At 39.7% G+C, this 27528-nt stretch overlaps 1 protein-coding gene across 8 annotated transcripts in view; it reads left to right on the top strand.

The window, feature by feature from the left end:
- The window catches only part of TMEM108 (transmembrane protein 108), a 417720-nt gene that overhangs the window by 93243 nt on the left and 296949 nt on the right, over nt 1-27528 (top strand). The window contains exon 3 of one of the 8 annotated variants that reach the window (XM_081569822.1): nt 647-1061. The exons of 6 other annotated variants lie outside the window; for them this stretch is intronic. The gene's annotated coding sequence lies outside the window, so the exon portion shown is untranslated. Of the gene's footprint in view, nt 1-646; nt 1062-9517; nt 9583-27528 lie in introns of those variants that run through there. One more of the 8 variants, XM_081569823.1, reaches the window with a different exon arrangement.

Here is a 27528-nt window from a genome sequence, read left to right as displayed (position 1 = left end):
AAAGTGGTATCATCTGCATATCTGAGGTTGTTGATATTTCTCTCGGCAATCTTGATTCTAGCTTGTGAGTCATCCAGCCCAGCATTTCGTATCATGTACTCTGCATATAAGTTAAATAAGCAGGGTGACAATATATAGCCTTGATGTACTCCTTTTCCAATTTGAACCAATCTGTTGTTCCATATCCAGTTCTAACTGAATATTAAAAAAAATTAAGTAATGAGTAAATCCCCCCCCCATTTTGTGTAACATCACACAATGGATGTTAAATTTTGGGGGGAGCCAAATAAAAATTTCCCATGTAGCAAAATGGCTTCTTAAGATGATCTGTTCTCACTTCATCTCCCACCCCATCACAACCTTTGAGCCAAGCCATGTGGGGCTGAGTCACTGATGACTGAATGTTGTTTGTTTTCTCCCTGATGATTTTCTTTGACTGATAGCCCAGAGAGGTACCTGTTGAAGTGGCCCTGTGTTGTTTGGTGAAGTGTGTGTACTCATTTGTTCTAGCTCTCAGAGCATTTCCCAGGGTCACATTTATTGATTTCAGGATATGGCTGTGTGTATTAGACACTTATTGACAATTGCATGCACAGTATTTGTGATGGTTAATTCTGGGGTACACTGGATGTTTTATCCTTTTCAGGTCCATCTTGAGAAAAAGAGAAAATTCACATGGAGAAAGAAGCAGCTTCACATCTTTGAGCCTACATTTGCAGGGGAGCCATGTCTGGCAAAAACATAGATAAGGCAGTGCTTTTGGAAGGAGTATCTGGTCATTTTCTTCAAGTTCAACATCTCTCATCCAATTAGATGTAGCAGCTGGATTCTCATGTATGCATTCCAATTACAGAGAGAGAAGAGTTGAACCACTTGTGGTGGCGCAGACGGTAAAGAATCTGCCTGCAGTGCGGGAGATCCAGGTTCAATCCCTGGGTTGGGAAGATCTCCTGGAGAAGGGAATGGCAATCCACTCCAGTATTCTTGCCTGGAGAATTCCATGGACAGAGGAGCCTGGTGTACTACAGTCCATGGGGTTGCAAAGAGTTGGATACGACTAAGTAACTAACACTTTCACTTTCACTAACATAGTGTTATACCTGCTGGGAAAGGTAGTGTCATTATAAACATGTAGGAAAATTTTAAAAATTTAAACATAGGTCCTAGAATTTAGGGCTGGAAGGAAATGTGAAGAGAAAGGATATTTTTGTCCTATGCTTCATCTTACAATAAGGAATTTGAGTCCCATAGAAGAGGCATAGCAAGCCAGCAGATCCTGTCTTGTTATAACATAAAGGAACCAGGACTTAAGACACTAGCTCTTCTTGTACCATGGTGTTGATTTTTGTAATTCAGTGAGTTCTGACCACTTACATAAGATTCCAGGAGCTCTCATTCTGTTGCTGCTGTTCCCTTAACCCTAGTATTTGTAACACGTGCTTGATTTGATGCCCCTGCTTTACCCACTTCAATTTTATTTTATATTTTAAAGCTGAGAAAAATGAAGGTTGCTTTTATTTAGGCCATGGCTACCACTAGTTGCTTTGCTTTAGCTGACATCCTTTCTTACCTCAGTGGATAGAAATATGAGTAAGAATATCCTTGTACAAGGAGGACAAAAGTGCTGTCTTACTTCTTATGGAGGCCTATTTTCCAACAGTTCTGTTTTATCTAGTCAGTCCTTGAATGTGTTACTAGATATGTGAAGACCTAAAAAAAGAAACCCCCTCAGAAAATTTCAAGCAAAAATGTTTACCTCAAGATAATTTTTTAAAACCAAATTGGAAGAAGGTGTATTATGAAAAGTGTTTAGAATGAAATGCAGTATTTCAGATATGAAGTGTTCATATGCTATGTTGCCTTTAATCCTTCAAAATGAATTCTTAAAAACTTATAATTGGAGGGTGTTTATGAAAGACCTTCTATGGTGTCAGTTTAGTACAGTCTCCATACTCCAAAGACAAGCTAACATTCACTAAGTGCTAATATTCACTAAGCACTTACTGGGTGTCAGGCACGATTCTGCATGGCTCACAGGAAATTATTCATTTAATTCTCAATACAACATCTTGAGGAAAATGCCATCCTTATTCATTTGATGGGGGAAACTGAAGTTCAAAAAGTGGCTTGACTTGCCTAAGGCCACATGCTGGTAAGTTGAGGAGATGGAAGCCTCCACTTGTGTCTGAGCTTTCAAGCTCACTCTCCTAGTAGAAATGAAAGGATGAGCTGGAAGCACCTTCCTTAGTCATGCTGCTCACACTTATCAGGGCATCTATCCAGGCAGTTTTGTTCTCCATTAAAGGGGACTAAAAATAATACACAATTTTCCTTTTCACAGATTTGTTGTGGTAATCCAAGAAGATAAGGGAGGGAAGTCATGTTTAATGAGCATCTACTACGAGCCAGGGACCACAGGAGTGGATGTGTTTCACATAACATCAGCCGTTGCTGTTGTCCCTGTTATCACTATTGTGCAGTTATCAAATTCTCTGTTGACTACTGAGTCACTGCCGTTTTCAGAAGATGGATTAACTGCCATCTGTTCTCACGTGTGGGTTTTCTAGTTGCCTCTCATGCCTGTCTTGTTCAGCTGATTTCACTGGAGGCAGGAGATTATTTTTAAAGTGATACATGTTATTTGTAGAAAATTTGGGTAGAGAATTTGAAAAGGCAATTAAAGAGGAGGAAACTCAAAAAGCTATCAAAGTATTCGAAAAGATACTCCAAGTCACTAGTGATGAGAGAAATGGAAATTAAATCAATAATGGCACGTATAGTATTTTAGAGATCTGTTATGCCCAGTGTTTCTGGGACTTTGGGGACCTTCATGCGTTGTTAATAGGAGATAGCCTGATGCTACCATTTTGGAGAGCCTGACACTACCTGTTTAAATTAGGGCCACTCACACCCATAACCCAGAAATTCTACTCTGAAGATGTATGAAAATGTCTTTGTTTTATATATATATATATATATACACACACACACATATATACGTATATATGTATGTATGTATAAACACACTCATATATATGCATACACATGTGCATATATACGCACACATATACGTATATCCCTTATGTATATATGTGTGTATGTACGCATTTGTGCATGCTAAGTTGCTTCAGTCATGTCCGACTCTGTACAACCCTATAGACTGTAGCCTGCCAGGCTCCTCCAGTATTCCCAGGCAAGAATGCTAGAGTGGGTTGCCATGCCCTCCTCCAGGTTCTTTTCCCAACCCAGTGATTGAACCTGTATCTCTTATGTCTCCTGCATTGTGTGTATGTAAAGCACCATACTTGGACGTGAGTGTATTCATACAAGGTTATTGCAATGGTAAGAGGGAGTCTTACTGCTGAAGAATTGATGCTTTTAAACTGTGGTGTTGGAGAAGACTCTTGAAAGTCCCTTGGACTACATGGAGATCCAACCAGTCAACCCTAAAGGAAATCAGTCCTAAATATTCATTGGAAAGACAGATGCTGAAGCTGAAACTTCAATAATTTGGCCACCTGATGTGAAGAGCCAACTCATTAGAAAAGACCCTGATGCTGGGAAAGATTGAAGGCAGGAGAAGGAACGACAGAGGATGAGATGGTTGGATGGCATCACTGACTCGATGGACATGAGTTTGAGTAAGCTCTGGGAGGTGGTGATGGACAGGGAAGCCTGGCATGCTGCAGTCCATGGAGTTGCAAAGAGTCGGAAACGATTGAGCGACTGAACTGAACTGAAGAGGGATTGGAGGTAAACTGGTTGTCCTCCACTAACAAAGTGGTTAGTTCAAATTTAGTTGAAAGAGCATAAAGAAGTATTGTGCATCTGTTAGAAAAAAATGATTAGATGAACATTTATCCACATGACTGGATCTCAAGGGCATAGTGCCAAATGTAAAGAGTAAGAAAAATGAGATGCATTACAAGTTAAATTACATGCCCACAAAATAATCCTCATTTCTGTAAGTGCCCAAAATGAGGCTATCTACTTTCAAGCTTATAGTCTTAGTAGAAATGAAGGAAGATACAGAAGAGGTACCAGTTAAACCTGTCAGAGTTGGTTGTGTGAGGGATGAGGGTGAGAGGTGGGGAGATAAAAAGGGAAATAATAAATAAAGCAAAAGAGAACCTTGTAAGAACAATGATAATAATGTGCCATAAACAGGATAACAATAAATTCAACTCCTTTTAAAGGAAGAAAGTCAGAAAATACAAGTCAAAACAAGAAAATAAAATTATGTGTAATTCTGTTTACAGATAACTGTTAAAACTTCAGTGAACATTCTTCTAGTATTTTGTATGTGTATATGTATATTTTATGTTTATAACACATATATTTATTTACTCAGTAAATGAAATGTACATTTTTTCATATACTAGCTATGAAGATGTACTAAGTTATCTCTAAAATGCCTTCTAATTTCTAAGACACTCTGTCTTCAGGATGAATACCATATCATCAAATTCAAATTTTAAACTGACTTATGTTCAGCATATTTACTAAACAATCTTAGTATTCAACCATGAGATGCTAGTGCATTCAGAGGAAAATATATCTGCATAGGCTTTTAATTCAAATAGTACTTATTTTGGCTTGATTGTTAGAGATCAATTAAGTGCATTCAGACCATTCACAGGCTGACAGTTTGCTCTAAGTTTGGATCACAGCATCAGATGAGCATTGATTCCAAATGGAACAACTTGGTCTAATGTAGCAGAGAACCTTCCCAGTGAGTGACTAGATGGCTTTTAATAGGCTAGAGCTGAACACATGCCTTGCAGGATCTCAGTTCCCCAACATGGATCAAACCTAGGCCACGGGAGTGACAGTGTTGAATCCTAACCACTAGACCACCAGGGAACTCCCTGAACAGTTTCTGATGACTATTCAAAAACAAGTAAATTAGTGAATAATAGAGTCCTGAACCTTTAGTTTCAGTTTCATATGTGGACTATGAGCAACCTTTAATAAAGAGTTCATTCTTCTCTGCCAGGGACAAAAGCAGACCAAAGTCTATCCTGGCCTCTTAAAAAAGCCAACAGAAACCTCCCAGGGGAGACTGAGATCTCAAATCATTGCACTGGTAGCAATGATGGAGTGTCTATTGGCTGTTGTTGCTATGGTAATTATTGCTGAACTCCCAGATCCGTCCTAATGATGTTATCAATAGGTTCACTTGTAGCATTTGCCCTGTGTGTGTGTATCTATGTCTGTTTGCTTGTGACTAAGTTGTCCAGTCTTACTCTGAATCCAGAGTCAGAAGGTAGCAGGCACCAATGCCTTGCCCTTAATAATAAATGCTAAACAAAGATTTGTGAGGCTGGATTCAGTGCACTGGGTTTGGATAAACAACCAAAGTTATAAGGAGTTTCAACAAATCTCTGCAGTTCTTAAAGTGTAGTCTTGGAAATCCATGTTGCTGGCTACTTTCTCACTCGAACAGTTCCGACTGCTCATTAGAGTAATCAGTAAACATGTGAAGTTTGCAACTCTCAGCCTGCAAAATTTCCCCCCATCCTGCCCCCCAGCTAGGAGGGAGTAGTTATTTTACAACAACCCTTTTTTAGAATTTATCATTAAGCTTTTCTGGAAGAGGAGCAGCATGGACTTAACAGGCTTACCAGCTACTCACCAGGTTTCTTGGTCTCTGGGGTTGGTTGATAGTGATTCTCACAGCCTGCTGAGTATAAGCACTTCCTTGAGACTATGGTGCTGTCCAAATGTGGGAAACACTCAATGGTGTAATATCAAGACTGTTTTAAGACTTCCCAATTCTGAGATTTCCCCAAACCTAAATCGATAAAACTTTATCAGATTTTTGCTATGCCTCCAATGAAAAAATAATCCTCCCATGGTAATATAGTATTTGTGGTTATAGAGTACCATGAATCTTAAATGGAATCAGTTTTTCCAAAAAGAAGGGAGTGTTGTTGTTCAGTTGCTCAGTCCTGTCCGACTCTCTGTGACCTCATGGACTGCAACATGCCAGGCTTCCCTGCCCTTCACCATCTCCCAGAGCTTGCTAAGCTCATGTTGATTCAGTGATGCCATCCAACCATCTCATCCTCTGTTATCACCTTCCCCACCTGCCTTCAATCTTTCCCAGCATCAGGGTCTTTTCCGTTGAGTCAACTCTGAATCAGGTGGCCAAAGTTTTGGAGCTTCAGCATCAGCCTCAGTCCTTCCAGTAACTATTCAGGATTGATTACATTTAGGATTGATTGGTTTGATTTCCTTGCAGTCCAAGGGACTCTCAAGAGTCTTCTCCAACACCACAGCTTAAAAGCATCAACTGCTTCGGTGTTCAGCCTTCTTTATGGTCCAACTGTCACATTCTTACATGACTACTGGAAAAACCGTAGCTTTGATTAGATGGAGTTTGTGGGCACAGTAATGTCTCTGCTTTTTAATATGCTGTCTAGGTTTGTCATAGCTTTTCTTCCAAGGAGCAAGCATCTCTTAATTTCGTGACTGCCATCACCATCTGCAGTGATTTTGGAGCCCAAGAAAATAAAATCTGTCATTGTTTCCATTGTTTCCCCACCTATTTGCCATGAAGTGATGGGACTGGATGCCATTATCTTCATTTTTTGTTCTCAGTTTACATACTGTTGAAGCCTGGCTTGGAGAATTTTGAGCACTACTTTACTAGCATGTGAAATGAGTGCAATGGTGCAGTAGTTTGAACATTCTTTGGCCCTCCTTTGGGGTTGGAATGAAAACTGACCTTTTCCAGCCCTGTGGCCACGGATGAGTTTTCCAAATTTGCTGGTATATTGAGTGCAGCATTTTAAGAGTATCATCTTTTAGGATTTAAATAGCTCAACTGGAATTCCATCACTTCCACTAGCTTTGTTTGTAGTGATGCTTCCTAAGGCCTGCTTGACTTTGCACTCCAAGATTTCTGGTTCTAAGTGAGTGATCACACCATTGTGGTTATCTGGGTCATTAAGATAATTTTTGTATAGTTCTTCTGTGTATTCTTGCCACCTCTTCTTAACATCTTCTGCTTCTGTTAGGTCCATACCGTTTCTGTCCTTTATTGTACCCATCTTTGCATGAAGTGTTCCCTTGCTATCTTTAATTTTCTAGAAGAGATCTCTAGTCTTTGCCATTCTATTATTTTCCTCTATTTCTTTCCATTGATCACTTAGGAGGGCTTTCTTATCTCCCCTTGCTCTCTTTGGAACTCTTTATTCGCATGGGTATATCTTTCATTTTCTCCTTTGCCTTTCACTTCTCTTCTTTTCTCAGCTACTTGTAAGGACCCCTCAGACAACCATTTGCCTTTTTGCATTTCTTTTTCTTGGGGATGATTTTGGTACCATCTTTTATACAGTGTCATGAACCTCTGTCCGTAGTTCTTCAGGCACTCTTGTCCATCAGATCTAATTCCTTGAATCTATTTGTCACTTTCATTGTATAATCATAAGGGATTTGATTAGGTCATACCTTAATTGCCTAGTGGTTTCCCTACTTTCTTCAATTTAAGTCTAAATTTTGCAATAAGGAGTTCATGATCTGAGCCACAGTCAGCTCCCAGTCTTGTTTTTGCTGACTGTATAGAACTTTTTCCTCTTTGGCTGCAAAGCATATAATCAATCTGATTTCGGTATTGACCATCTGGTGATGTCCATGTCATCTTTTGTGTTGTTGGAAGAGCGTATTTGCTATGACCAGTGTGTTCTCTTGGTAAAACTCTGTTAGCCTTTGCCCTGCTTCATTTTGTACTCAAGGCGAAACTTGCCTTTTACTCCAGGTATCTCTTGGCTTCCTACTTTTGCATGTCAGTCCCCTGTGATGAAAAGGACATCTTTTTTTGTTGTTCTAGAAAGTCTTGTAGGTCTTAATAGAATCATTCAACTTCAGCTTCTTCGACATTAGTGGTTGGGGCATAGTCTTGGATTACGGTGATATTGAATGGGTTGCCTTGGAAACAAACAGAGATCATTCTGTTGTTTTTGAGATTGCACCCAAGTACTGAATTTTGGACTCTTTTGTTAACTATGAGGGCTACTCCATTTCTTCTAAGAGATTCTTGTCCACAGTAGTAGATATAATGGTCATCTGAATTAAATTCACCCATTCTGGTCCATTTTAGTTCACTGATTCCTAAAATGTCAATGTTTACTCTTGCCATTTCCTTTTGACCACTTCCGATTTACCTTGATTCATAGACCTAACACTCCAGGTTCCTATGCAATATTGTTCATTACAGCATCAGACTTTACTTTCACCACCAGATACATCCACAACTGTGCATTGTTTCCAGTTTGGCACAGCCTCTTCTTTCCTTCTGGAGTTGTTTCTCCACTCTTCTCCAGTAGGATATTGGGCACCTGCCAACCTAGGGAGTTCATATTTCAGTGTCATATCTTTTTGCCTTTTTTTTACTGTTCATGGGGTTCTCAAGGCAAGAATACTGAAATGGTTTGCCATTCCCCTCTCCTGTGGACCACATATTGTCAGAACTCCCTACCATGACCTTTCCGTCTTGGGTGACCCTATATTGCATGGCTCATAGTTTCATTGAATTAGACAAGGCTGTGATCCATGTGATCAGTTTGGTTAGTTTTCTGTGATTGTGGTTTTCATTCTGCCTGGCCTCTGATGGATGAGGATAAGAGGCTTGTGGAAGCTTTTGGGTGGGAGTGACTGGCTGTGTGTCCAACTGGTTCTTGGTCTGCTCTGGTGGGCTGGGCCATATTCTTCTGATGTGTAGGGCTATCTGTGTTGGCTATCAGGCCAAACATCTGTAGTTTGGCCTGAGACCAAACTATGGTAGGGGTAATGGCAACCTCCTTCAAAGGACTTATGCCAGCATGCCATGGCTCCCAGGACTGTTGTGGTCAGTGCCTCTGACCCTACAGCAGGCCACTATGGACCCACGTCTCCACTGGAGACTCCTGGACACTCAAAGGCAAGTCTAGTTCAGTCTCTTATGGGGTCACTGCTCCTTTCTCCTGGAACCTGTGCCTGCAAGGTTTGTTTTGTCCTCCAAGAATCTGTTTTTCGGGGGGGCTCAGTCCCTTGCCAGATCTCCAGCTTGGGAAATCTGTTGTGGGCCCTAGAACTTTTGCAACAGTGCAAGAACTTCTTTGGTATAATTGTTCTCTCCAGTCTGTGGGTCATCTTCTTGGTGGCTCTATAGTGGCACTTAATGGCGACCTCCTCCAGTGAACTTATACTATACACCACGCCTCCTAGATCTGCTAAAACGAGAGCCCAAGTCCCCGTAGCAGGTCACTGCTGACCCATGCCTCTGCAGGAGACACTCAAACACTCAAAGGCAGGTCTGACTCAGTCTCTTCTGAGGGTCACTGCTCCTTTCCCTGAGTTCTTGTGTGCACAAGGTTTTGTTTGCACCCTCCGAGCATCTCTGATGGATCTGAGGTTTGATTCTAAACACAGTTTCACCCCTCGTACTGTCTTGTTGGGGTTTATCCTTTGCCCTTGGATGCAGGGTATCTTTTTGGTGGGATCCAACATTCTCCTGTCTCTGGTTGTTCAACAGCTAGTTGCGATCTTGATATTGCTGGAGAAGATGAGTGCATGTCTTTCTACTCCACCATCTTGGAGGTAATTTAATTAAGCATTTATGTTAAATTTTATGTTTGCAAAATATATTTTAGTTGCCTTTCAAATGAGAGACCTACAAGCCTAAGCCACTCCTGCCCCCATTTGATATCTCAACTTTAGTAAGAAGGGCTCCCCAGGTGGCACTAGTAGTAAAGAACCTGCCTGCCAATGCAGGAGATGTAAGAGATGGGGTTCAATCCCTGGGTCAGAAACATCGCCTGGAGAAGGGGGTGGCATCCCGCTTCAGTATTTTTTCCTGGAGAATCCCACGGACAGAGAAGCCTGGCAGGCTCCTCCATGGGATCTCAAAGAGCTGGACATGACTCAAGAGATTTAGCACACATGCAAACTTTAGAACAACAGGTAATTTTCTTTGGACATTGCCCCCAAACCATGTTTTTCACTAGCAGAAGAGCAGATGCAGATAAAACTGCTTAACATCTGAAAAGTGGCTGTTCCAGAACATAGTAAGTCCCTTGTGAAATCACAGTGAGGCTGAGGGCTATGAATCCTTCTCCACCCAGGATTCTGTTTCCTATGACTATAAGAGATCCATGCTAGGGGTTGTCAGTTTACCATGCTGCTGCTGCTGCTAAGTCGCTTCAGTCGTGTCCGACTCTGTGCGACCCCGTAGACAGCAGCCCACCAGGCTCCGCCATCCCAGGGATTCTCCAGGCAAGAACACTGGAGTGGGTTGCCATTTCCTTCTCCAACGCATGAAAGTAAAAAGTGAAAGTGAAGTCACTCAGTCATGTCTGATTCTTCACGACCCCATGGACTGCAGCCTACCAGGCTCCTCCGTCCATGAGATTTTCCAGGCAAGAGTACTGGAGTGGGTTGCCATTGCCTTCTCCATGTTAGTTTACCATACAGGTGTGTAAAAAAAAAAAAGTTTGTTATGTTTTAGGCAGTGTGGTGTGGGGCCATTGCCACAGACCAAGTTGAGAGGATTGGACTTGACAGTGGGATCTATCATTTCTAACAGTGTGGCCTTGATTGCATCATTAACCTCTCCTGCTTGTAAAATGAAGACATCTGCCTTTCTTGTCTCACCAATGGTTGTATCAGATGAGTAACATGGATCATTCTTTGCAGCTTCTGGAGTGCTTTGGACATGTACTAACTCACTTACCAAGGTCTGATCATTCTGCACAGGCTGTAAAACATGTTTTCACGTGTGTCTTTCCTGAGTCTAGGTTGTCAGGCTCCTTAGGCTCCTCAGTCTGAACAAGCTGACAGAGTGTATCCAAGAATACCAGATAGGGGAGGAAAGGAAAATAACACAGAAAAGAAGAGAAAAAGGGTAGGTACTCCCCTCCACCTACTCTCCTGCTCCATTCAGCACACTGATTTAATTCAGTTCTTTCCTGCTTTGAATGCATGGACAGAGCCTCTTGTGATAATGTGCATGAACAGAGGAGTATAAATCCACATTTAAAAATAACTTGAGATGTAGTTGGCTGCAGGCATCTGACAGAGCCCTGGATCTCTCTCCAGCAATGTCATCCATTTGAAGCCCATTGATTCATGGTCTTTAATAATTTTTTGAGGCAAATCTGAAGTTTACCTTATCTATGAAGAAGGGACCCACCAAGCAAGTGAAAAGTGTTAATAAGTTTGCTAGGAAACGTACTAACCTGCTTAAGAGAAAGGGCTGTTTTCAAATGCCTTACTTGCATCTATTTACATCCTAACTACATACTGATTATGAGTGATTCGAGTCGTTAAAGTAGTCTTATGAGGATTTCTACTTGGTAATATTAGCATTTAATTTGAATTACTCTAATAAAACTCCACTTCTTTAAAACTCGCCCGTAATTCAATATTGTCACCCAGATCTTCCTGCCATCAGGATGAATTTGTTGTAAGGTATTATTGTAATTAATTACATGCTTCTAAATCCCTTGGAAACTGTCTGGTGTAATTACATTCTTTGAATAAGACTTTCAGTTCCTTTGGTTTCCTTAGATATTAATACAAATGTCTTGACACTTAAATGGCATTGCTGAAGTTTGGGTACCGAGAAGAGTTGGCCGTAGAAGCCAATTAGAGAGATTGATAATTAGTTATGTCCTCTATGACTAAACTCTAGTCCAAATAGGAGGCCAGCTTCTTCCTGTGAAAACTTGGTTAGATTTCTATAATTACATATACAGACCTTTATTCATAAAACAACTTCTGCATTGTGCCTTACCTATAGTGAACGTTGAGTAAATACTTAATGAATGAAGGTATAAGAATACATACCTCTTTGGGACTTTACTTTTTCTTTCATATAGAGTGTCTTAATGTTGACCAGCCTATATTATGATAGACACTCTGTAAGAGGATTGTGTTGAAAGCACTACTACTGTTTATCCCATCCCCCCTTTTGCCCATCTTTCAAATATTTGGGGGTAACCTACTGTGGAACCACATTAAAAAGCAGAGGCATTACTTTGCTGACAAAGGTTCATATAGTCAAAGCTATGGTTTTTCCAGTAGTCATATATGGATATGAGAGTTGGACCATAAAGAAAGCTGAGTGCTGAAGAATTGATGCTTTTGAACTGTGGTATTGGAGAAGACTCTTAAGAATCCCTTGGACTGCAAGGAAATCAAACTAGTCATTCCTAAAGGTAATCAATCCTGAATATTCATTAGAAGGACTGATGCTGAAACTGAAGCTCCAATAGTTTGACCATCTGATGTGAAGAGCCGACTCGTTAGAAAAGACCCTGATGCTGGAAAAGATTGAAGGCAGAAGAAGGGATGACTGAAGATGAGATGGTTGGATGATATCTCTGATTCAGTAGACATGAGTTTGAGCAAGTTCCGGGAGATGGTGAAGGACAGGGAAGTCTGGCATGCTGCAGTCCATGGGGTCACCAAGAGTCGGTCACAGCTGAGCAACTGAACAATAACAAGAACTTTGGAACCAGTCAGGCATAGGGAAGAGACAGACTCTCTGCCCCCATGCATGTCATATTTAGTGTACAAATCATTTAACCTTTAGTAGAGAGATTTGCCTTTCACTGCACTCAGAGCTGCTGTGTGCTTGGTCCAAGTCCAATCTCAACCATCCTTCTGTGGTTATTGCTTTGAGCCTAACTGCACCACTAGTTACAAGGCAGATGCTATGAGCAATGGCTTATTCCTTCTTAATGTATCCCAATTTTTCACTTTATGCTATGATTATGTAACATCTAGGGACTCTCCAGTTCTAGAGATCCAAAGTTCTAAATAAATAAAGTAGTTTTGTACTAAAGATTATAGCTAATGTTTTTGAGCGTTTGCTCTGTCCATGCCAGACGCTCTTCTGAGAACATCTCATGTGTTCTCTCATTTAATTATCAGAGTATCTGTGGAGTGTTATTATTATTTTCATTTTACAGATAAGGAAACTGAGTCATGCAGGAACACACTTGTATTTGACAGTTTCACACAGAGGAACTCTTGCTCTTTCTAACAGTAAGACCATTTGGCGTCATCCCCAATTTTTTCAGATTGTTTCCACCTCACTTGATCTGTCACACCTGTCCCCATTCATTTACATGGGAGAAGTGAGGCATATGAGACTAAGTCTCTGCTTTCCATGGTTCTTCAGGTCCAGGACTGTAGTACTTAACCAGGGCTTCTGAATCCTGGTTCAAGACACTTCCTCCTCCTTTCTGTTCATCTGACCAGAACTCTGCTGAAGACCTCTCACTTGTCATGGGAGATTTGGATTCTTGGTGACTTTAAGCAGTTATTGGGAGAGCATTATAATGTAATGTGTTTCATATCCCCTGCATGTAGTTGAGGAGCTAGTACCAACTCCCAACTTTTTTTTTCTGCTCCTTTGTTGAATTAACCTCTGGAACCTACCTTTAACAGTTCTGGAGTAAAAAACCAGTTCTATGCCCAGAAAATCAGTACTACTTGGGAAATAAATCACATTGCTCTAGCTGAAAGGAAAAAAGTCCCACAATTTATCTGTCATTTTGATTTTGATTCATTCTTTCATCTTTTGTAGTACATTTTCAGGGTCTCAGAGAATCTGCTCTTTCTGTGAAGGTGCTTGTTGAAGCATCTTCTTTAACATATGATCAAAATGGAGAGAGCACTTCTTTTGACAGGAAACTTCACTTCCTGTAACTGAAAACTGTCACAACAGTCATTATGTCTGGCTTTCAGAGACTTCCTGGAGTTAGGAGAACAATAGACAGTTAAAATGGCAGTGTCAAGAACATTCTGGGGTTTTAATAATGAGTACCACAGGAAATTTTTTCTCTTGAGTTTGTAAGAAAAAGGTAGGAATGGTTGGGATACTGGCATAGTGTGAAAATGAACTTTAATGCTATATTTTCTTAATGAAGTGTCCTTTCTAACCTTTGGAAGTTGAAAATATTAATTTTATGCCATGGTCTTCACTTTCTTGTTACTGATGTGAAAGTGACTAAGGGAAATTTCTCTTCAGCTCTCCCTCTCTGCATTTTAAGTACTCTCCCCATTTTAAGTATTCTTCCCCAAAAGACACATTTTCAGCTTTCTGACTTTTTATTTGATTAAACATCATTTAGAGTTCTTTTTCTTTTTTTCTTTTTTTTTAACTTTACAATATTGTATTTGTTTTGCCATACATTGACATGAATCCACCATGGGTGTACATGTGTTCCCCTTCCAGAACCCCCTTTACACCTCCTTCCCCATCCCATCCCTCCAGGTCATCCGGGTGCACCAGCCCCAAGCGCCCTGTATCATGCATCGAACCTGGACTGGCGATTCGTTTCACATATGATAATTTACATGCTTCCATGCCATTCTCGCATATCATCCCGCCCTCACTCTCTCCCATAAAGTCCATAATACTGTTCTATTTATCTGTGTCTCTTTTGATGTCTCGCATACAGGGTTATCTTTACCGATGAACTAAATACCATATATATGTGTTAGTATACTGTATTGGTGTTTTACTTTCTGGCTTACTTCACTCTGTATAATAGGCTCCAGTTTCATCCACCTCATTAGAACTGATTCGAATGTATTCTTTTTAATGGCTGAGTAATATTCCGTTGTGTATATGTACCACAGCTTCCTTATCCATTCGTCTGCTGATGGGCATCTAGGCTGCTTCCATGTCCTGGCTATTATAAACAGTGCTGCAATGAACATTGGAGTACACTTGTCTCTTTCAAGTCTGGTTTCCTCGGTGTGTATGCCCAGCAGTGGGATTGCTGGGTCATATGGCAGTTCTATTTCCAGTTTTTTGAGGAATCTCCACACTGTTCTCCATAGTGGCTGTACTAGTTTGCATTCCCACCAACAGTGTGAGACACTGTTTTCTCCACACCCTCTCCAGCATTTATTGCTTGTAGTCTTTTGGATAGCAGCCATTCTGACGGGTGTGAAATGGTACCTCATTGTGGTTTTGATTTGCATTTCTCTGATAATGAATGATGCTGAGCATCTTTTCATGTGTTTGTTAGCCATCTGTATATCTTCTTTGGAGAAGTGTCTGTTTAGTTCTTTGGCCACTTTTTGATTGGGTTGTTTATTTTTCTGGAATTGAGCTGCAGGAGTTGCTTGTATATTTTTGAGATTAATTGTTTGTTGCTTCGTTTGCTATTATTTTCTCCCATTCTGAAGGCTGTCTTTTCACCTTGCTTATAGTTTCCTTTGTTGTGCAAAAGCTTTTAATTTTAATTAGGTCCCACTTGTTTATTTTTGCTTTTATTCCAATATTCTGGGAAGTGGGTCATAGAAGATCCTGCTGTGGTTTATGTCAGAGAGTGTTTTGCCTATGTTTTCTTCTAGGAGTTTTATAGTTTCTGGTCTCAGGTCTAGATCTTTAATCCATTTTGAGTTTATTTTTGTGTATGGTGTTAGAAAGTGTTCTAGTTTCATTCTTTTACAAGTGGTTGATCAGTTTTCCCAGCACCACTTGTTAAAGAGATTGTCTTTTCTCCATTGTATATTCTTTCTTCCTTTGTCAAAGATAAGGTGTCCATAGGTGCGTGGATTTATCTCTGGGCTTTCTCTTTTGTTCCATTGATCTATATTTCTGTCCTTGTGCCAGTACCATACTGTCTTGATGACTGTGTGTGTTCTTAGATTAGTTTATTGGCTCTTAATTTTTATGTATGCTCAGGGCTTCTGAGGCTTATGATTTCTGATTTAGTAGCAGTACTTATTTCTCTGCTTCCTCCACCTCCTCTAAGTCCAAAAAATAACAACAAAAAAGATTCAAGCATTAGGAAGAGATGTTTATTTTGGGGGTTTCCCAGGTGGTGCTAGTGGTAAAATAATCTGCCTGCTGATACAGGAAATGCAAGAAACGCAGGTTCGATACCTGGGTTGGGAAGATTCCGTGGAATAGGAAATAGCAACCCACTCCAGTATCTTGCCTAGAAAATTCCATGGACAGAGGAGCCTGCTGGGCTGTAGTCCATGGAGTACCAAAGAGTCAGACATGACTGAGCTCGTGCGCACGCATACACACCACACACACACACACGCGTGCATGCTTTTTTTTGTGCACTGCAATGTGTTTTTCCAATTTTTACCTTAATTTACATAGCTCTAATATGATTTCTTAATTTCTAATAGTTTTGATATATTCACCATGTTCAGCACGTTGAAAGTACAGACGGTGTGAACAATTTATGTGAACTGCTGCTTCCACTTCTGCAGTTTCTCACTTACCACAATAGCTGTGGATGGTTTAAGAGATTCCTGTATTAGTTACAAGATATACTTAAATGGTAAAAATAAGCTGCAGGCTTTATTTTTTTAAAAAAAACTAAATGATGGAAACTATATGAAAGCAATAACAAATTATTAACATTTTTAAAGTGTAAGTAAGGCTTACTTTGTTTTAAAATTGATCAACATTTTAAAAAGCTATAAAGTGAAAATAAGTCTTCCTGTTCTCTGATTCTAAAGTGTTATTTAAAGGTAACTAGGTTAAAGTTTCTGTAGAACCTTTCAGAAATGATCTAATGTTCTACACACACACACACACACACACTCACATCCACACACACGCGTTGTTGCTTAGTCGCTAAGTTATGCCTGACTCTTTGTGACCCCATAGACTGTAGCCTGCCAGGCTCCTCTTTCCATGGGATTTCCCAAGCAAGAATACTAGAGTGGATTTCCATTTCCTTCTCCAAACGATCTTCCTGACCCAGGAATTGAATCCATATCTCCTGCATTGGCAGGTGGATTCTTTACTGCTGAGCCACCAGGAAACCTATGTATATACATATACATACACAATTCCCCCCACTTCCCCCCACTTCCCCCTTCTGCATCTGTGGCTTGCTTTCCTTGTGGGGAAAAAAATAGGTTTTTTTTTCCCTCTAGGACCTCCCTTGATGATCCTGTCAGTTGCTTTTAGGAGCTAGGATGTACTGTTGGCCTCTCTTTGGAAAGGGAAGCATGGAATTCTATCAGCAGAACAACACAAAGGCAGGAGAAACACAGTTTATTTATTATTGAAACTCCTTCACTTCTGTGGGTTCTCAAAGAAAGTATTTCACTTTAGGGCACTAAAATTATGTTAAAGACACTGAGGGCTTCTTCATAATTCATTGAGGGGGGAAATGTGGATAGTAGCATTGTCATTTGGGACCACGTTGGTTTCTGATACCAAAATTACCTAAATGAGTAAAATACAATCTGTAAGTTAAGATATCTGGTTGCTACTATGGCTGATTCATGTTGATGTTTGGCAGAAACCAACACAATACTGTTAAGCAATTATCCTTCAATTTAAAATAAATTAAAACAAAACAAAATATCTGGTTGCTAGTCTGTTTAGTAAATCAATAAATAAATAGGAGGGTCCTTAGTACACAACATAATGGATGGATAAACATGGTTTTCTAAATGGAAGCACATGTGCTGATAATTCACCTCTTATAGCTGAGGATGAACAAGATCTCTGGTTCTCTAAGAACTGAAATTTCCCTGGAGGAAGCCCAGAGTGAACACTTGACAGCTTCCCAGTCTTGGGCCATTGCCTTGAGCCTGTGGGCATTATTTTACCCTGGGGTAAAAGGAGGCTGCAATTTGCCCAACAGCTGTGTGTGCTCCAGGCCACTACCAAGGGAGGCTGACTTGGCAGTTGCTCTTCCACAGCCAACCCACCAGCCTCTGAGTGTGTTCTAAAAGATAAAGAGAAAAAAGTAAGCCCCTTAGAGAGGCTGGAACAGGCTCGTAGTTGCTAGGCAAGTTATTCATGGGTCCTTGCCAAATGTCTGCAATGCAAATAGGGAACTTTCAGGGAAGAGGAGTGAGATGGTGGTGCATGTTGGTTGCCATAGGAATGTTTCCCTGATTGGAACAAGACCACAAAGTGGAGAAAGCAAGACGGCTATATCTATGGCTCTTTCTGCTTGGGAATGGGAGCCCAGAGTGGGCCATGGAGCAGAGGTAAGCCATGGGGAGAAAGGGGCTAAACCCAAGAAACGTTCTGTGAGGTTGAGTGTGTGGAAAAGGCAGAAGGATGCTGCATCCTGTGAAGGGAAGAAGGGCCTCAGCAGATGAGTCCCTAGATGCCCTGTGAAGCTAATGGTTTCTGAAGCTAAAAACAGGCAGGAGAATTAAGAATAGTTTAACTCTGGGAAATTACATGATGAACCCCTATCCTGTTCTGAAGGTCTGAGCCTTGGAGAAGCTACCATCTAGAATTAAGTCAGGGAAAATTCTGATTTGACTCTGGAAAAAAACCTGGTTTAAATTAGATGTAGATTTAAAATAGTGAGATTTAGTTGGAAGAGATATTTAATTTGAAGGTATTTTTAAAGTAAATATTATGCTAGATTGTATCTTTAATTCATAAAACAAAGGTAGTGATAAAGATTTTTTAATTAATTATGCTGCTGTATTTATTAAGTTCTCTTTTTATAGAGGGGGAAGCACAATTGACCAAGTTGTGTGCTACTGATGTCAAACTTTAAAGAGACCCTCTAAGATGGGCTTACTGCTCTATTAATAAGCACCTTACATATCTGGTGGCAGCTTCTGGAATGACAGCTCAGGGTCCAAGCAGAAATAAGTAGCTTTTAGCTTTTTCAAATGTTGAACCTCGAATGTGCTATTTAACTTCTCTGTCATTTCAATTATCAGCTCTTCAAATGGATGTGAGAGCTAATCCTTGCCTTTCTGAAATGTTGTGAACATGGATGCTGCTGTCATTGAATACAATTTCTGGAGGTGGTAGAAGATCCTGAGGTGCCTATGATGATAATGACAGGCTTCGTTTGTCATAATGATTAGGTCAAAGATTTTGTGTTTCAGGTTTTTTTCTTTAACTTAAAGGAAACTTTCTTTAGCTGATAGTTTTACTTGTACATATTATCATTTGTGCCATAGATTTGATTTGTGTTCAGAGGGTATTTAAAATAGTCTCATTAGGGTATATATGTGTGTGTGTGTGTGTGTATTAAAAAAGTTGCTTCTTTTTTAAAATATTTATTTATTTACTTACTTGGCTGCGTTGGGTCCTAGTTGCTGCATGCAGGATCTTTCTTTGTGGTGCACAGGCTCTCTAGTTGTGACCCACAACCCCTCTTCCATGGGTAGAGGGGACAGTGAGAGAAGTTGGAGCAAGGGGCTGAGGAGGAAATGTTTCTAATTCAAATTAATGTAAATAAAACTATGACCTTAATTAAGAACCACGCTGAAATGTGAACATTCGAATCTTCCACTGAAACAGAAACTAGAGCCAAATGTGAAGAAGGAAACAGTAAGAAAGACAAAGGAGGACCTCTAAGCAGGAAGCACACTGATGTCAGTGGGTAAGAATCCTCCCTGTCGCCCCGACTCTGGAGAACGTGGGCTCAGTAGCTGCGGCATACAGTGCAGGTGTCCCTTTTAGTGTGGTTTCTCCTTGGGTCATATAAGGAAGACTAACAGAATATGATATTTGTTATCAAATGTTTGAATTATAGTGATACATAAATACAAAGGATGGCATAGGACCCAGATTAGAGGTTACCGTATTCTGTTTCAGAGTTCACTCCTTCATCAGCGTTTTGGTCTGCACCTTTAGCATCATTTTTACTTTAATTGATCAAATAATGATTGATTGACAAATTAATCTGAGGTAAATTTGTAAACCAAATGTCAAATTTTAATTTACTGGGAGAATATAATTAGAAAAACTATCTTTGGACTCTTCAGATGGTATAACCTTTCTCTAGTTTGATCTTGACAAAGAAACTAAAATGTATATTGGTTATAATATTTTTAAAAAGTGATATTCTTATCTAGACCTACTAGAATTTAAGCAGCACCATCTAATAAAAATATAATATGAACCTCAAATGTGCACTTAAAAGAGATTTCCATTTAAACTATATTAGAACCCTCCTGGCAGGGTTATCTGTTTGGTTGACTATACTATCTCCACCTTGCTCCCAGACATACCCTCAACAGATAAAAACACGCCAGTGTACCTCCCTCAGGCTTCTCTGGTCATCCTCCACACTGGCTCGGTTCCTTTACATCAGTGTGTTTCCTGGTTATAGGCCTTCCTTTGTCTTTCTTACTGTTTCGTTCTTCACAGGTGGCTCTAGTTTCTGTTTTAGTGGAGGATTCAAATGTTCACCTTTCAGTGTGGTTCTTAATTAAGGTCATAGTGTTTGATTTATATTAATTTGAATTAGAAAATTTTCTTCCTCAGCCCCTTGCTCCAGACTTCTAGAGTGACTGGGCCAAGAAGCCTCACAGTCCCTTCTACCTATGGCAATATTTTTCTTTGGGCAAATCAGGGTTCTTCACTATGGTCACCTGTGATTAGACCTGTTAACCTTTAAGAACCTCTCTTTTTCCCTAGGTAGGAGGAATTAAGAAATACGTAGGTAGGTAGGTAATGGTTTGGGAGATAACCGCCGCCCCCGCCCCCTTAGCCTTGCTAGAATTTTTTGCTTTGCATTTTGCTTGAGTCTGAACCTTGTTTGGCATATAGCATGATCACCAAGAGGTTATAGAGCACAGAGTTCATCAGTTCCTATTGAATACTTGCCTCTTTCAAGGGACATCATCAATGACAGTGTTGAAATTCATCCTGTGCATTCTGGGACATATAAGGTAAAAAGTACTTCCAGAGCCTTTCCAGGTCTAAGGAATAATGTGTTATCCAAGACAGTAACAAGTCCCTTGGCAAGAAAACTCGCTCAGAAATTCAGTCTATTGAGTCATTTTGAACTAATTTGAGTAGGAATGCACATTGTGCGCCTTCCTCATCACCATCAGAATCAAATAATTTTTAAATAGGACTTTGTGGAATGATTATCACTGATAGAAGGAAAACCTTGTATGCTAATCCCTAGTCTATGAGCTGTGAGGGGTGTGATATCAGGAAAGCCATTGGCTTGCTTTGGGCCTCACTTCTCACCTGTGAAATGTTAGACCAGGTGGTCTTGAGGCCCATCTCAGCCATCACATGTTTTGATCATCTTGACTAATCCCACAGCTCCCCAGATAACCAGAGGCCTGCGAAGTCACTTCCTGAGAACATGTAGCAAGTGGGAGGCAGGTCTCTGGTTCTCAGTAATGTGCTTTGTTCACTCCAGAAGCTTCATCAGGCTCAAGAGGCTGAGCATGAACCAGATGAAGATATTCAGAAGAATGGCTTGTTCTATATTTCCCCATAACATCATTCATTTTGTCTGCTGATATTTTGAGGTTGCTGGTCAAAACCTCTAAAACCTCCAGGTTGCCTGTTTTTTGCTACCTTCAGTAATTCAGCTCAGGCATCTCTATGGCATAAAGTCCACCAGTGACCTCTAAACAAAAAATATATATCAGTTCTTTGTTGCTGAAGAGGTATCATGATAAAGGAAAAAGCAGCAGCTGGAATGCAGTTAACTTTGCTCAGATATTTACCATTTAAACAACTATACCAAAGCAAAGCAGAACAGAGGACCCCAGTGAAGTACTGCTGTTGAAGTTCCCAATGTAGGCTGGAGGCCTACTTCAAGTGTTGAGGCAGTACTCACAGATAGGAAGCTGAGCCTGACTTTCTCAGGAGGGCAGCTTTTTGCCAGGCAAACACAGGAGCCTTTGTACTCCTGTCATTCCGTTGTTTAAAAAGACAAACAAAGGTGTCAAGGAAAGGAAGCTTATTGATTGCCTATTAGGTATACGAGGCATACTAAGTATTTTTTACATATTGGCTCATTTAATTCTGTAACCACTCTACAAGATAGATAGGTATTATTTCCATTTTACAAATCAGTATAAGTACTCAGGAAAGGAATATAGCTTGCCTAGGGTCACAAAGTAAGTGAGAAGGGATTTTATTTGGCTCTAAAATCTAATTATTTTCCACTAATTCCACTAATATCCAATAGTAGTGATTTCAGTTTGGTTCCACTGAGTTTGAGGAGGATGCCTGATGCCAATCTGAAGATGCCAACATAAATGGACCAGAACAAAAGGGAAATATGTAGATGGAGTAATTCATTTATAAGCAGAGGTTGTTAAACTGCATCTCAGAGATCCTTTGACGATATCACAAGCAAAAATATTAAATAATTTTTGTAAATAATAGGATTATAAAGATACTCATTGATAGGATCATTGATCAATGGCAAAAAATTTAATCCTAAATCAAATTTAACCTTCGGAGGAGGTGCTCACTGCTTTTGGGGTGAAATATTGTGCCATCATTTTGGTTTTTAAGAAACTGTGTTGTTTGGGTTGGTGGTTCCTTTGGGGACATGAGAGGATGACATTTGCATTCAATGTCCTTCCCACAGATATGAATGACAACAGTTATTTAATGCTGCACAATAAAGTTAGTATCTTAAAGCAACGACCACGTTTACTTTGCCCACAGATCTGCAATTTGGGCAGGGCTTGATGGGGATCATTCATCTCTGCTCACTCAGCATCAGCTGGGTTGGCATGGAAGCTTTAATCATCTGAAGCTCACTCACTCATGTGTCTGAAGCCTGGTCTGGAAAGACTGAAGTAGCTGGGCTCCTCTGGCATCTCTCTTTCAGGTGGCCTCTCCAGCATGAATTGCTGCAGGTAGCCGGACTTCTGTGCTAGCTCAGTGCTCTTAAAAAGCAGGTGACTCAAGAAAGAAAGTCAGGCTATAACCTTATCTTTTCTGACCCACCCTAGGAAATCACACAGCATCCCTACAGTGCATTGTTCATTGAAGCAGTTACAAAAGCCACTCAGGTTCAGTGGGAATGTAAATGAGATTCCCTCTCTTAATAGGGAAGTGGAAAGTTTCTGGAAGAGTATGTGGAACTGGAAATATTGCAGTGGCCATTTTTGGAAAATACAGTCTGCTGTACAGATAAGCCAGGATATGGGTTATATGCTGATGCCTAAGCCAGATGTATCTTTGGGCATTTCTTGCCCACCCAAGGGAGCATATTGGTATGCAAATGAAATATAATTTATTTACCTATAATTTAACCCACCATAATTTACACTTTTCAAAAAAGTAAATCATCTGCAAAATTTTGACACTTTCTCTACCATTAGAAACAAATCACTTGTAAAACATGAGTGGATTAGGCTAATGAGATAGCTAGTATACTCTTCCTGAATTTTCCATCATTGTTGAGCCCATTCCTGTTTAATGTTCCTGAATTGTCATCATATTTCTGCTTTTCTACAGTGTGTGCAGAAGTAAACAGTGGAATATTTATGTAAACACCTTGCATAGAAACCTTTCCACTAAAAAGTGAAATTGAATGTTTCTAGTAGGGGTTTATTCTAGCATTTTAAAACATCTGCTGCCTCCTCTTTTGGAGATGAAATGATTATTCAAGACACATTTCTTAAAGTTTACAAAATTAGTATCTTCTTTCAAGTGCTTCTTGTAAAATGTGGGAATCCTAGGGCATGGCACACAACAGACTTAGGTACATTTTGCAATAATTGGGCTAAGTTTGTTCTAGACCTTTTTTAAAACAGTAAAATATTCCATCCATATTAAAAAATATAAAATTTATAGGTACAGCTTAAAGAAAAACATGAATACTTGTGTATGCACCCTGCAAGTTAGGAAATAAACTGTCACCTTCCTTATCCCCCGGAGGTTAAACCCTTTCTTTCCTTTATAGTATTACCATATCTATAGCAAAACTTCCCTGGTGACTCAGACGGTAAAGCATCTGCCTACAATGCGGGAGACCCAGGTTCAATCCCTGGGTCGGGAAGATCCTCTGGAGAAGGAAATGGCAACCCACTCCAGTACTCTTGCCTGGAAAATCCCATGGACAGAGGAGCATGGTAGGCTACAGTCCATGGGTTGCAAAGAGTCTGACACAACTGAGCAACTTCACTTTCACTTTCTTTCACTTTCATATCTATAATAAAATCCTTTATTTGTTTGAATCATCACATAATGCTTTTCGCTTTAATTAAAAGTGTTTTATATTAAAAAAAAAACTTGTACATCTTTTGTTAGTTTTACAGTTGACCCTTGAGCAACATGGATTTGAACTGTGCAGGTACACTTATACGTGGATTTTTTTCCTAGTAAATATGTACTCCAGTGCTACACAATCTGTAGTTGATTGAATTTGAAGATACAGAACTGTGAATACAGAGGGCCAACTATAGCGTTACATTTGAATTTTTGACTGAGCTGCTCAGGGGTCAATGCCCTTGATTCTTGTGTTGCTCCAGGGTCAACTGGATTCTTAGGTACTTTATATTTTTGTTGCGTTGTTTATACTATTGTTCAGATTATTGCCAAGTATGAACCTGCAATTGATTTCTGCATATTAGTTTTGTGAAAATCAAATTTGCTAAATCTCACTACAAGGCGTACTTGTTTTTTCTTATTGCACTTCACAGGTATTGCATTTTTTTACAAATTGAAGGTGTGTGCAGGCCTGTTTCAAACAAGTTTATCAGCACCATTTTTCCAGCAGCATTTGCCTACTTGGTGTTTTTGTGTCACACTTTGGTAATCCTGGCATATTTCATACTTTTAAATTATTATTGATACTCTGTTTTATATGGTAATCTGTGGTCTTTCATGCTACTACTGTAACTGCTTTGGGACATCCCAAACTGCACCCTTATTAGATGGTGAACTTAATTGATAAATGTTGTGTGTGTTCTGACTATTCCACCAGCCAGCTAGCTGTTCTCCCATCCATCTCCCTCTCCTTGGGGCTCCATGAGACACAGCAATACTGAAATTAGGCCAGTTAATAGCCCTACAATGGCCTCTCAGTGTTCAAGTGAAAGAAACAGTTGCTCATCTCTCATTTTAAATCAAAAACTAGAAATGATTAAGCTTAGTGAGGAAGGCATGTCAAAAGCTGGTACTAGGCCTTTTCCACCAAACATCCAAGTTTTGAATGCAAAGGAAAAGAAAAAGTTCTTGAAGGAAATTGAAAGTGAACACATGAGTGATGAGAAAGCAAAGCTGCCTTATTGCGAATGCAGAGAAAGTTTTAATGGTCTGGATAGAAGTTCAAACCAGCCACAATATTCCTTTAACCCAAAGCCTAATCCAGAGCAAGGCCTTAATTCTCTTCAATTCTATGACAGCTGAGAGAATTGAGAAAGCTGCAAGAGAAAAGTTTGGAGGTAATAGAAGTTTAAAGAAAGAAGCTGTCCTTAACATAGAAGTGCAAAGTGAAGCAGCAAGTGGCTCCACTAAACAGCAGATTTTCCATGTAGACAAAATGACCTTCTACTGGAAGAAGATGCTATCTAGGATGTTCATAGCTTGAGAGTACAAGTCAGTGCTTGGCTTCAAAGCTTCGAAGGACTGGCTGACTCTTGTTAGGTGCTAATGCAATGCGAGTGGTGACTTTAAGTTGAAACTGGTGCTCTTTTACCATTCCAAAAATCCTAGAGCCCTTAAGAAGTATGCTCAGTGTACCCTGTGTGTGTTCTAGAAATGGAACAACAAAACCTTGATGACAGCACCTGTTTAAAACATGTTTTAGTGAATATTTTGCAGAAGGAAATGGCAATCCACTCCTGTATTCTTGCCTGGGGAATCCCATGGACCAGAGGAGCCTGGAGGGCTACAGTCCATGGGGTCACACAGAGTCGGGCATGACTGAAACAACTAAGCAGCAGCAGCAGTGAATATTTTAAGCCCACTGTAGAGACCTACTGCTCAGCAAAGATTCCTTTCAAACTATGACTGTTCATTTACAATGTACCTGGTCATCCAAGAATTCTTATGGAGATATGCACTAAAATTAATGTTATTTCCATACTTGCTCACACATTATCCATTCTGTAGCCCTCAAAGCAAGGAGTAACTTCAGGTCTTATTATTTAAGAAATATATTTCATAAGGCTGTAGCTTCCATAAATAGTGATTCCCCTGATAGATTTGGGTAAAATAAATGGAAAACCTCTGAAGAAGAGTCATCATTCTAACTGCCATTAAGGACATTTGTGATTCATGAGAAGTGTTCAGAATATCAACATTACAGGAGCTTAGAAGAAGTTGATTCCAACCTCATGGGTGACTTTGAGGGGTTCAGGACTTTAGTGGAGAAAGTAACTGCAGATGTAGTAGAAATAGCAAGAGACAGAATTAAAAATGGAGCCTGAAGATGTGACTGAGTTGCTGTTAATCTCATGATAAAAACTTCGCAGATGAGAAATTGCTTCTGATGGATGAACAAAGTTCTTGAGGAGGAATCCACTTCTGATGAAGATGCTATGAATACTGTTTAAATGACATGAAAGGATTTAGAATTTTATATAAACTTAGTTGATAAAGCAGCCACAGGGTTTGAGACGATTGACTTCAGTTTTGAAAGTTATGTGGGTAAAATGCTATCAAGCAGCATTACATGCTACAGGGAGATTGTGAGTGGAAGCGTCAATCAATGCAGTAACTCAGCTGTCTCATTTTAAGAAATTTCCACAGCCACCCCAACCTTCAGCAATGCACCACCCTGATCAGTCAGCAGCTATCAACATTGAGGGAAGATCGTCCACCAACAAATAGATTAGGACTCACTGTAGGGTCAGATGATGGTAGCATTTTTTTAACAATAAAAATATTTTAAAATTAAGGTATGTATATTGTAATTTTAGACATAATGTTATTATGCACTTAGACTGCAGTATAATGTAAACATAACTTTTATATGCACTTTCTGTTGTGGATCAGTCAGTAAGTCACGTCCAACTCTTTATGATACCATGGACTATAGCCCTCCAGGCTCCTCTGTCCATGGGATTTCCCAGTCAAGAATACTGGAGTGATGGGATGGGGAGGGAGGTGGGTGGGGGGTCCAGGAAGGGGAACACATGTAAACCCATGGCTGATTCATGTCAATGTATGGCAAAAACTATTACAATATTGTAAAGTAATTAGCCCCCAACTAAAATAAATAAATTTATTAAAAAAAAAAAAAAAAAAGAATACTGGAGTGGCTAGCCATTGCCTTCTCCAGGAAATCTTCCCAACCCAGGGATTGAACCTGGGTCTCCAGCATTGCAGGCAGATTCTTTACCAATTGAGCCAACAGGGAAGCCCTTTTATATGTATTAGAAAACCAAAAAATTCATGTGATTCACTTTATTGTAATATTGATTTTGTTTAAATCTTATCTATCCTTATTGATTTTTATCTGCTGAAGTTGTCAATTACTAAAAGAATTATATTGCAATTTCTCTCTCTGGTGATTTGTCCATTTCTCTAGTTATCATGTCAGTTTTGTGCTTTGCATGTTTTCAGGTAATGTTAATGGATACACACAATTTATAATTCTTGTATGTGTGTTTTTCCATGTTTTAGATGTGTCTTTTACAATCAATGCATAGCTATATTTTTATTTATTGTCTAAAAATATTAATTAGAAAGTGGGTCTTTTGCATTTATTGCAATTAATTATATATTTACTTTTATTTCTATCACTATTTTATATATTTTTATTTGTGAATATTTTCTATTTCTTCTGCTCCCCCACCCCCCGCCCCCACACTTCTTGTGATCTTTTGAACCAATTGTTTTTTTCC

Source organism: Giraffa tippelskirchi, chromosome 2 (assembly GCF_054371585.1).
Source record: "Giraffa tippelskirchi isolate mGirTip1 chromosome 2, T2T-mGirTip1v1.2.pri, whole genome shotgun sequence".
Taxonomy (NCBI): Eukaryota; Metazoa; Chordata; class Mammalia; order Artiodactyla; family Giraffidae; genus Giraffa; species Giraffa tippelskirchi.
This window is presented reverse-complemented; position numbering and strand designations above follow the sequence as displayed.